The sequence below is a fragment of the Rattus norvegicus genome, chromosome 6 (assembly GCF_036323735.1).
Source record: "Rattus norvegicus strain BN/NHsdMcwi chromosome 6, GRCr8, whole genome shotgun sequence".
In the NCBI taxonomy this organism is placed as follows: domain Eukaryota; kingdom Metazoa; phylum Chordata; class Mammalia; order Rodentia; family Muridae; genus Rattus; species Rattus norvegicus.
The window spans coordinates 80,377,415-80,388,209 of NC_086024.1; the positions used below are offsets into that span (position 1 = coordinate 80,377,415).

Genomic DNA, 10,795 nt, shown 5'->3' on the forward strand with positions numbered 1-10,795 from the left:
CAGCAGGGTCCCAGCAGAGAGGAACAGCTTCTCAATAGATTGCTGTGTTCCTTCATATCACCTAAAAACTCCCAACTCTTACCTGGCAACTGGATTACTAGCTTATCTTCAACCTGGCCCTGACGTTGAACCAAACTTTTATCTTCTCTATTGTGTCCTCAGAAGGAGTTAATTCTCATGCTTTTTTTTTTTTCAATGCTTTCAGTATCTATAAAGTCAGTATGAACACTGAATTAATCCTTCCTGCACTACTCAGAAGAAACAGAAGGCAAAGTTCCTCTGGGCCACGGGTCACAATATTTTTATAATGAATCGAAGCAGGACCTTATTTAAGGCACGTTCCTCCGTAAAGGACCTTATTTACAATGAATTGTTGATTCTTCACCACAGAACTCACAACCGACTGCAGGACTACAGCGTGTTGTAGAGTGAGGTTCACCTGCCGTATGGATTTTCCTGTAAGGTACAGCATAGTCTTAGATTTAGACGCACTAGGCAGCACACTTGGAGGTAATCGTGATCTGAGTACAACCATGAGGAAAATGTGGTACTGAACAGATCTTTAAAAGGATACTTTTTTTCTTTTTCAGGCCAAAAGCTGGAAGAAGAAAGCCATGCACTATCCTGTTCAACGTCAGATGGCTCAAAGTTTTCAGTACTCTGCACAGTGTAAATAACCAAGAAACATCCCAAGTCTTTATTTGGACATTACAGAGACATGGTGGTAGTGACGTGAATTAAGAACCATGAGATCTGTGAACATGAATATCAATGCACACACATTTATGGTTATGTTCTCCTCTCACATTGCCCACTGCAGTTGTCTGAGCGTTCTCTCAGAAAAGCAAAGGATATGATCCAACCTCGAACTGGAGCCTTTGCAGGCTAACTGGTGAGGTGTACGGCCTCAGACCTCCTTCATGCATTCTCAGAGAGGATAAGAGGCTTTAAAACCGATTAGTGTATGTCATGCCCTTGGCCACAGTGATTCCTTCGAGATCATGGTTGAGGCTCAGTCTGAGCAAACGACTTATCAGAGATATTTGCTGGTTGCTTTAAGCAAAATGGTCCTACAATAACCAAGGATTCTGAGGACCCAGTCTCAGAATGAAGCAGGAGCTATAGAAAGCCAAAGGAGAGAAAGGAAAGAAATGGAGACCTTGGTGACGTTGCACAGCTAAAATAGGTTCATGTTTCCTTCGCCCCATTTATTTTCAATTAAATAGCTAATAAATCATGTTAATTATTTAGAGCTTGGGTAAAGTTTTGTTTTTCTTGTACCCAAGAAATCCTAATGTATTTACCCTCTGGTTTCCTCTCTGCTCCTAATACAGAGACATACATGGATGTGGGCATGCGCACCTGTGTGCACACGCAAATGGGAGGGGGGATAATGTCATTGAATTATGTATTTTGAATTATGAATTTTGTTTACCGTATACTTTATTTCAAGGCATCACGACTGGTAGATGGCAGCTCTAGATAGATATGTTGACTTCGTTTACTAGAACGGGTATCAATGTTCAGGTGGACCAGTGAACAGTGTACCACAGTAGTCATAGAAAGACTTACCAAGATGGCTATTGTCACATTGCTGCTCACTCCTGGACACAAAGGTTTCATCATAGTTATCTTAATTAAGAAGTTATTTACTGGGCTGGAGAGATGGCTCAGTGGTTAAGAGACTGACTGCTCTTCCAGAGGTCATGAGTTCAGATCCCAGCAACCACATGGTGGTTTACAACCATCTGTAATGAGATCTGATGCCCTCTTCTGGTGTGTCTGAAGACGACTACAGTGTATTTAATATATAAGAAATAAATCTTTTTAAAAAGATATTTACTTGTCATAATTTCCTTAATTAAGAAGTTTCTTACTTTACACTATAAAACCTGCATCACAAAAGACTAAAATCTCAATACACCAAATTGAGATTCATCTGTTTTATTATTATAAAATTAATATGCTTACATCTCACATTACCTCAAAAAGTAGAATGACACAGATTATTTTAAAAACCTCTAACTCTTTCCTTCTCCAGATCAGGAAACTGAATAGATCTTAATGTTATTCAAGCTTCATTTATTAACGAGCCAGTTTTTTAGGGCAGCAGCCCAGCCCTCCTTTGCGCTATGGGTGGGTTTAGTAAGCATTACTGTCTGTGGATGCAAAAGTGCACTAGAATGAATGGCAACTGTAATTGCCTGACCTCAGGACAACTGACAAGTGACTAATTACTTTCACAGGTGGCCAACTGCTTTGGTAATTAGCCCATTGCAGGAAAAATCCATTTCATAGGAGAAGTCCTGTTCAAAACAGCCGCACCTACTGTTCAGAAGACAGACGAGAGAGGACATAAAAGTAAAGGCAGAATTGGGGATAATTGTGAAATGAAAAATAATCCACGGTTTCCTTAACAAACAACAGAGTTACCATCAATTTTGCTTTTTCCAAGGTAGTGAAATTCCATCTGTTTCTCCTCACAAAACAAATTTACAATTTATGCATGAGTATGAGAAGACCTCAAAGGCTCCAAACATGAGGTAACAGTAAAGCTCTGGAAGCTTCGTAGGAGGCTTTAGGACATAGTGTGTCCTCAAGAGGATTATGGAACCCTGACTTCCGTGTCTTTCAGCCATGAGAACAGCTTTGTCCCACGACCAGGTCCCACAGAACCATCTGCTTAGCCATATGTCCAGAGAGACTAGGCCACAAGCTCACGGACTGGACCACAGAAACTTCCTTTCATAAAGGAAAATGCTACCTTCTGTAATCAGAATACTCAATTAATTTAAGCAGCATTATGGACTTGAAAAACTGTGGTCAACAGACTTTAGCTAACTCTGTCACCTCCCCACTGTGCGTAGGATGCACCCTTGATCAAGTAGCCTTATCCTAGATCATGGAATTCTTCAGTATCGAGGTTCCTAGTAAAACTGTCCCCACCTTACAAAGGGATGTTAAATAGACCTGTTTATCACCTTCTATTTCTTTTTTATTTCCTTTGTTTTTTTTGAGACAGGGTCTCATTATGTATCCCTGCTTTTCCTGGAACCCAACTTGTAGACCAGGTTGGCCTCAAACTCACAGAGATCCACCTGCCTCTGCCCCCCAAGTTCTGAGATAAAAGGCGTGTGCCACCAGGCAGGCCTCGGTTCATCTCGCATAACAGGTTCTCCTAAGTGCCTATGAATAAGATAAGCCAACCACTCCTTCCCAAGCACACTTGTTACAAAAGATGTTTGGTTTCCCTTTAACAAGAAGAGTTCCTCTGAACTGTGTAAACCACATGAAAAAGATGGCTTTTTCCTAACCATGATTTCACAGGATTGAGTTAATGGATCTTAAGTATTTTTAAACCTGTGAAGGTCATATGGATTTGGATTTCTCAAAGCGGGAATAAGGCATGATATATCCTCTCCCTGACTCTCATCCTCCTTGCCTTCTCACCAGAAGTATTTCTGAACCTTTTGTATGCCGCTGAGGTGACTATCCATTCCTAATTGAGGAGTGCACCATTTGCGGGGTTCTTCCCCCTTAACATTTAAGCCATGCATTGCTGAAAGGAAATTTAACCCATATGATTCTGGGTAGTTTACATTTAACACATCAAAATATTCCCTGGTAACAAGCCACTTGTCTCAATAATCCTCCACTCTTATTTTAAGGACTCTCACTTTGGTTTCAGGAGATGAAATTTGAACTCCAGGAGGATGGATCTCTGCTTTCCTTTTAATCCTCATTTATTTGGTAGAATTTGCCTTGACTTTCCCCCTCCATAAGACAATCTTCCATGTAAACTTTCTTTTCTTAGAAGTGGGCCAGGTTCTGTGCTGGGAGCCTCCTGTGGATCTCCTTTAACCCTCACGTTGAATGAGGTAGTCTTTTCCCTACATTTCCAGATCCAGAAGCAAAACGTCCGAGAAACTGATTTACCCAAAGTCCCATCATCAATAAAAGCCTAGACCTTGCTGACTATGAGTCCCGCACTTCTCTTTATGGCATCCAACTCCTAAGGGTAGAGGCCTTGAGGACAAATCCTCCTGCCCCTTGGCTTCCTGGTAACAATAATACCCATCCCTGTGCAACCCATGTCCTCCCTCCCGGAAGGCTTCTTCCCTCCTCACAGTTCTTCACACCCTTGTCACACCTTCTACACTTCAACATAATCATCCTTTTCATGCTACGCCTGACTGAGTCCTGAAGTCCACAGGACATGCCACAGTCTCCTTTATCTTCCTCGAATCCAGCCCAACTTAGAAGCTCAACAGGTAGGCACGTGTCGTGGAATCGGTCTTGCTTCAGACTGAGGGGGAACGTCGCTCACTGGTGACTTTCTCACCCTGAGCACTGTCCATAGGGCAGGTTAAGATCAGCAGACTCGCTTTTTCCTCTTTCTTCCTTTTCCAAAGCCTGCTTGTCTGAGTCTGTGTGGGCCACACAGACACTTACGGGGCTAAGGCCAGAAAGTCACCTTTCCTGCGAGACATTACCTGTTTGATACTGCAGGCCATTGTGAGGATCTGGGCTAACGTCACCAATGAAAAGCATTTAGCGGGGTTGGAGATTTAGCTCAGTGGTAGAGCGCTTGCCTAGCAAGCGCAAGGCCCTGGATTCGGTCCCCAGCTCCGGGGGAAAAAAAGAAAAAGAAAAAAAAGAAAAAAAAAAAGAATGTTAAAAAAAAAACAAGTCTTTAAAAAAAGAAAAGCATTTAGCATAAGATATTCCAGCTCACATTTTTAAAACACAGACACCTATCACAATGTAATGAGTAGAAAATGGAAACACAGATATATAAATAATTACTGTTATTTAAGTTGTGAAAAGATAGTTCAATAATAGGGCATGTGTTGAATATATGTTTAGTCATACAGCAGACCTTAAATGATGGTTTTCAAGGATTTTAAAGTGATTAAAATATAGCGATAAAATTAAAAGGCAAAACAGATTATAGAACCAAATAGATGAGTGGCATCTAATTGCAATTATACAAATCCTCACATATTTAGAGAAATCTAATAAAACAAAAGATAGAACTATGTAATAAGTGGACTACAGGTGTGTTTTTTTTTTAATTTCCATGTTTGTAATTTGTCCCAGTGTCTGTTTGTACTGACTTTCTTACATGCATTACGGGCATCACTTCACATGTCAAATTCTTATCCCTAAAACAAAGACTAAAGTATTTATTTCTTTTTTTGTAATGCACTCATTATGACAATAAGTAATAATTATGTGTACAATCAAGTTTTCAAGTAATATCCAAATATACTCACAAGTTAATAACACAAATGTGCTATAAATATGCTTTGTAAGTCAATTTCACCACCGTGCAGAGTGTGCTTGCAAAAGCCTCCAGAATAGATAGCCTAATTTCCACCTGGGTGCTAAGTTGTTGACAACTGCACGCCTCTATACTAAATACACTGGCATGGTTGTGAGTGCACATAGATCTAAACACATGTAAGTGTCTGGGAACATAGATCTTGCCTTTCATTCCTAAGATACAGGTTTAATCTTAACTATTGTCGATAAAATAAATACATCTACTCATAAACGCTACAAAACTATGATGCGAACGCTGGCGTTGGTGCTGGCGGAGGTCTGGCGGTTCCTCTGAGGTAGCCAGAGAGTGGGGAGTAAGCACTTAGGCTGCACCAAATTCAAAACCAAATGCATTTGTTCTTTTGTAATAAATAAACCATATGTTTCTGTATGATGTTTTATCAAATTTTAGTCTCTTTTAACTAGTGATTCATGTCTAATAACACTTTGCTTAAAACAAATAAATGTATGAAAATATTTTTTCTTCATATCTCGACTCTAGAATATTCTATTTTTTCACTTTTCTCACTGCTGGGCTCACGCTCTCTCATATTAAAGCACGTGCTCTCCCACTGGGCTGCACGACTGGTCTCACCTTTTCCCATTTTATTTTTTCCTTTTTTCTACATCTTAAACTTTTTTTTTAAATAACGCACGGCACACACACTATCCTAGGTTTGCACACAGTGGAGCTTGTCAATACTGTGGTCTTCTATCCTTAGACTTCTATGCTAGACTACTGAGAGGAACAACAATCATGAAGCTACCATACCCTATAATAAATAGAATCTTCTGAAATACTTGGGTTAAGGGGGTAGTGTTAAGTTTTTAAAAATAAGATGTAAGCATTATGTAAACTAAAATTACAGTAGAGTGGATACATAGATCAATAGCATAGTTGTTTGCTATTATCAAATATTACACAGCATGCAAAATTATACACGCTGTGCATTTTCTAAGCTGAAGCACAGGAAGTTTATTTGTATCAGCATTGCTCGCACATGAGTGACGCAGCGATCAGTGTTGTTACAACAGCTATGATGTAATTAGGTCACAAGATGTCTCAGCTCCATCCTGGTTTATGGCACCACTATCAGCAGTACCCTGCCACTGACCAAAATGTCATGAGGTCTTTAGTAATATAAAATTATTGAAAAATAATCTAAATCTATTATACTTGAGAATTACAGCACTGGTTATGTAAAAAAAAAAAGTTTTTCTTTAAAGGTTTTTTGTTTTTGTTTTCTGTGCAGAGCACATGCTCTTCTTTTTCTGGGACTTCTCATTCCCTGGGACGCCTTGCTCTTTTACCTCTCAGAGCTATGGCATTATTATTCCTAAAAAACTGAAGGAAAAAAACCCACAAAGAGTAAGAAAGGTAGCAGTTTGTCCTACCAGAAGATAGACAATAGGTCAAATAGTAACTTTAGAGCCAGACACCACCATTGTAACTATGTTGCTCGTCTTCTAGCAGAGCTACAGTGGTCATCAAAGTCAAACAATGACATTGAGTAACACAGTGTGAGACTTCGGCCATATTCATGACAAGCATTTACAGAAGGGTAAACGGCAGTGCACACCTGGTTGGGGATGTGTGTATGAGTGCTGTATGAAAGAATTAATGTTGGAGGAAATGAATGTTTTATCCTACCCTAAATGTTAGGGGGAGGAGGGAGGGAGGAGGAAGAGGGGGAGGATGAGGAAGTTGAGGATGAGGAGGAAAAGGAAGAGGAGGAGGAGCAGGGGAAGACATGCTTGTCTCTTCTCCCCGAGGGTAAGGGATTTGGAGAGATTACACTAAATTATGTGCAGCTGAGGTTTCTGATTCTTGCCTTCTAAACTGGTCCTGGTCCCTGAACTGACGGAAGGATTCTAAATACCACAGGAGCCTGTATCAGGGATTTAGGCAAAATCTAAAGCATGGTCTGGATTTGGTTTCAGAATAAAAATAGTTACCACAGAGCACCACTGTGCATCTAACTCTGTGAAACGTTGCTTCATTTCATTAAACTACTTCAATGGGCAGGATATGAAGAGATGGACTTGAAGAAGCTGAGGCACTGTCACAGTATTATAGAGTACACAGGAGACAAAGCTTTCAAAAAACTTCCAAGATACATTCAAATACTGTATTCAGTGTCCTTACTTCAGAAGTCAATTCATCATCCATAGCTTTCTACATAACCAATCAGGCACTGCATGTTACTCTGACTACCCCAAAGCCCTAAATTTCACAATGGAGATAATGACAGCCTAACCTCATATCAAACCCCACTTATTTATAAGTTGTTGAGATGAGCTAGGCAACCAATTATGATCCATATTTTGATAATTATATTGATTTAGTTAAGAAGCAAAGACTTATATGAGGATATAAATGTATTGCTTCCCTCTGAATATTTAAAGTATAGCTTCTAACAGTAAAAAGTGAGGACTACATTCTGAGATGTTCAGTGATTATACATGGATGTCCCAGCACAGCAAAGAAGCATCATGTCCCGTGGCTTCCCTCAGTCATAAAGGACTTATCGGGCTCTAGCCGTTTTCCAGGGCACTCTCATGGTCTTTAGCTACCACTTATATTCATTACAAAGCAAGCCACAACTAACCCTAAGCCAAACCTCATAGATTTATCAACTTAAAACGTAGGCTGCTAGCTTGGGGAAAAAATGGTACATATTCAGATAGGGGTGCATATCAGATCCATTACATGGAACATCACTGCAGCCAGAGTAGGACAACCAATGACCAATTCCTCCAACTAGGACTCTCAGGGGGTTCTGAAATAACTGAATTCAATTATCAGAAGAGGAATGCATTTATTTTGTTAGAAATGTTAGCATTTAAATTATTAAATAGTCCTTGTTAGTTAGAAAATATACCTTCAAATGAACGCTTGAAAAGCATTAAGGTGTGAATGTTTTTGTGTACCAAATAGTAGACAGAGATTGAGGTCCTCGGGGAGATGATTGAGTCATTCATGCGGTCCTCATACATGGTACTCATACGGGAGGGGCAAATGTGCCTGCCGCTTCTACTATTTGAAGACTCAGCAAGATTATGCCATTTATCAGCAACCCTGACCAACCCATGAATCCATTGTTATCTCAACTGCAGCCTTCTCCTCCTTCAGAACTATGAGGAATAAATTTCTGCTTTTCACAAAATTACCAAATCCAAGAGATGTTATCAGTGCCAACTGAATGAACTGTGACAGGGAATTAAAACCAGTGTGAAGGTTTATAGCAATGAATAATGTATAAAAAGTTTTGGGGCTTTATTTCCACAAGCTATTTCACTACAAACATTTTAATTTTATAAAAATAACACAAAAATAATTATCTCTATGGCTAATAGCACAAACTTAACTCACATCACATACTATGCAACTATGCTTTGAGATTTTTGGTGCACTATGTAATCAAACACGTACAGAAATCAAGTAAGTAGTTTGACCACATTTACAGATAAGGACATCAAGGTTTAGAGAAATCATTATCTTGCTCAAGACCACACAGGTAAGAGGTTACTAAGCCTGGGTTCACTCTAAGTAAAACTGACTTGAACACTTGTGTACTCAACCTTATGGCCACCATAACTGCTAATGCTTTAGGAAGTCCATGGAGGGCCGACCTGCTGCTCTGACTACTCTGTGATCTGTTTGGTCTGTGACTTCTTGCATATCAATGGCCCCAGAAACAGCAGGTACAAGTAATTCCTATACAGATATAGGTATACAGATATAGATATCATATAGATATATCATATACACACACATGAAATAAAAATAAGTCTTAGAAAGTATACATCACCAAGTTACATTAGTCTAGGCATTCATAACTGCAGCAATGACCACTCAAAGCACAACTCAATGTAGGCAAAATTACATTTTAATAACCAATTTAGGAGAGTGTTCTTAGGGTAGAAAGTGTTCTTTAAACTTCTCCTATATTAAAAAGTAATGAGAGGCAAAATTCCTCTAGGACCGGGCACTTCCTGTGTTTACCGGAAGTCCCACACCCGCGGACCCCGGCCCGCAGCAGCTCTCTGCTCCCAAACCCCGTGGGAGAGAGACCTCACCGCCTGATCAGGTGGGCACTCCTGAGGCTGCAGAGCGGAGGAGACCACCAACACTGCCCACCCCTGCCCACATCCCTGGCCCAAGAGGCAACTGTATAAGGCCTCTGGGTTCCCATAGGGGAGGGCCCGGGAGCGGCAGGACCCCTGCGCCTGAGACACCGCCGGAACCTGAAGGAAACAGACCGGATAAACAGTTCTCTGCACCCAAATCCCGTGGGAGGGAGAGCTAAACCTTCAGAGAGGCGGACACGCCTGGGAAACCAGAAGAGACTGCACTCTGTGCACATCCAGACGCCAGAGGAAAACACCAAACGTCATCTGGAACCCTGGTGCACGGAGGCTCCCTTAAAGAGCGGCGCAGATCTTCCCGGTTGCTGCCGCCGCGGAGAGGACTTAGGCAGTACCCCACGAGCAAACTTGAGCCTTGGAACCGCAGGTAGGACCAACTTTTCCCCTGCAAGAAACCTGCCTGGTGAACTCAAGACACAGGCCCACAGGAACAGCTGAAGACCTGTAGAGAGGAAAAACTACACGCCCGAAAGCAGAACACTCTGTCCCCATAACTGGCTGAAAGAAAACAGGAAAACAGGTCTACAGCACTCCTGACACACAGGCTTATAGGACAGTCTAGCCACAGTCAGAAATAGCAGAACAAAGTAACACTAGAGATAATCTGATGGCGAGAGGCAAGCGCAGGAACCCAAGCAACAGAAACCAAGACTACATGGCATCATCGGAGCCCAATTCTCCCACCAAAGCAAACACGGAATATCCAAACACACCAGAAAAGCAAGATCTAGTTTCAAAATCATATTTGATCATGATGCTGGAGGACTTCAAGAAAGACATAAAGAACTCCCTTAGAGAACAAGTAGAAGCCTACAGAGAGGAATCGCAAAAATCCCTGAAAGAATTCCAGGAAAACACAATCAAACAGTTGAAGGAATTAAAAATGGAAATAGAAGCAATCAAGAAAGAACATATGGCAACAACCCTGGACATAGAAAATCAAAAGAAAAGACAAGGAGCTGTAGATACAAGCTTCACCAACAGAATACAAGAGATGGAAGAGAGAATCTCGGGAGCAGAAGATTCCATAGAAATCATCGACTCAACTGTCAAAGATAATGTAAAGCGGAAAAAGCTACTGGTCCAAAACATACAGGAAATCCAGGACTCAATGAGAAGATCAAACCTAAGGATAATAGGTATAGAAGAGAGTGAAGACTCCCAGCTCAAAGGACCAGTAAATATCTTCAACAAAATCATAGAAGAAAACTTCCCTAACCTAAAAAAAGAGATACCCATAGGCATACAAGAAGCCTACAGAACTCCAAATAGATTGGACCAGAAAAGAAACACCTCCCATCACATAATAGTCAAAACACTA

The 10,795-nt window shown here is 40.8% G+C and overlaps 1 protein-coding gene across 2 annotated transcripts in view; it reads right to left on the reverse strand.

Moving 5' to 3' along the window:
• Positions 1-10,795, reverse strand: part of Slc25a21 (solute carrier family 25 member 21) — a 499,458-nt gene that overhangs the window by 438,935 nt on the left and 49,728 nt on the right. The gene's annotated exons all lie outside the window — the stretch shown is intronic.